Source organism: Trichechus manatus, unplaced genomic scaffold, assembly GCF_000243295.1.
Source record: "Trichechus manatus latirostris isolate Lorelei unplaced genomic scaffold, TriManLat1.0 scaffold00040, whole genome shotgun sequence".
NCBI lineage: Eukaryota > Metazoa > Chordata > Mammalia > Sirenia > Trichechidae > Trichechus > Trichechus manatus.
In genome coordinates, this window is record NW_004443976.1 from 18391832 (window position 1) to 18392905 (window position 1074).

Genomic DNA, 1074 nt, shown 5'->3' on the forward strand with positions numbered 1-1074 from the left:
CAGGGCTCCGAGCGATCATTACCACTGTCTAATTCCAGAACATTTTTATCACTCCCCAAAAGAAAACCCCATACCATTAGTGAAGCCCTGGTGGTGCAGTGGTTAAGAGTTTGCTGCTAACCAAAAGGTCGGCAGTTCAAATCCACCAGCTGCTCCTTGGAAACCCTATGGGCAGTTCTACTCTGTCCTATAGGGTCACTATGAGCCGGAATCGACTCGACGGCAATGGGTGTTCTTGGTTTCTACCATTAGTAGTAATTCCCCATTCCTCCCCCCAGTCTCTGGCAACCACTAATCCACTTTCTGTCTCTATGGATTTGCCTATTCTGGACATTTCATATAAATGGAATCACACAATATATAGCCTTGTGTGTGGCTTCTTTCACTTAGCAAAATGTTTTCAAGATTCACTCACTTTGTCACTTACATCAGTACTTCATTGCATTTTATGGCTGACTAATATTCCACGGTATGTTTATACTGTATTTCCAGGCATGTTCTTGACCAGTCGGCACCATAAACCTTTTCTCCCTAAAGTCAGGACCAACCCCATGGGTGTCCCGGAGTCACCTGGGCTGCTTGGACTTGAGGGGGGTTTCTGAGCATGTTTCACAGGGTCTGAGGCTCAGAACTCAAGGAGCCATCCCCACCAGGCTGCCCTGCACCAAGAACCACCAACTTCATCCCTCCTTGTGTCCCCGGCGGGTGCAGGCCTGTGTCATACCCATCCCCACTCCTGGCCCATCAACACCCCAAACAGTGTTGTATCTGATCTCAACTATAGGTTGGGTCCTGTCTTCCGGCTGAAAAACAAAGAAAAAAACAAGTTGCCATCAAGTTGATTCCAACTTGTAGAGACTTGAACCCCTACTTTAATTCTGACAGAGGACTCTGGGGAGAACACTTTGATGGAATCATCTGGGCGAGGCCGAGCCCTTGGGTCAGCCCCCTACGCTAGTCCCACTGAGGCCAACACCATGATCACAGACCAGCCACAGCTCTGAGAAAAACGTGAAGAAATTTTCAATCAGGAGCTTCTTTGCAGCTAGCCCCAAATGCCTTTTTTAGCCCCAG

General features: G+C 48.2%; 1 protein-coding gene across 1 annotated transcript in view; it reads right to left on the minus strand.

Moving 5' to 3' along the window:
* RPH3AL (rabphilin 3A like (without C2 domains)) overlaps positions 1–1074 on the minus strand; it is a 133076-nt gene that overhangs the window by 17476 nt on the left and 114526 nt on the right. The gene's annotated exons all lie outside the window — the stretch shown is intronic.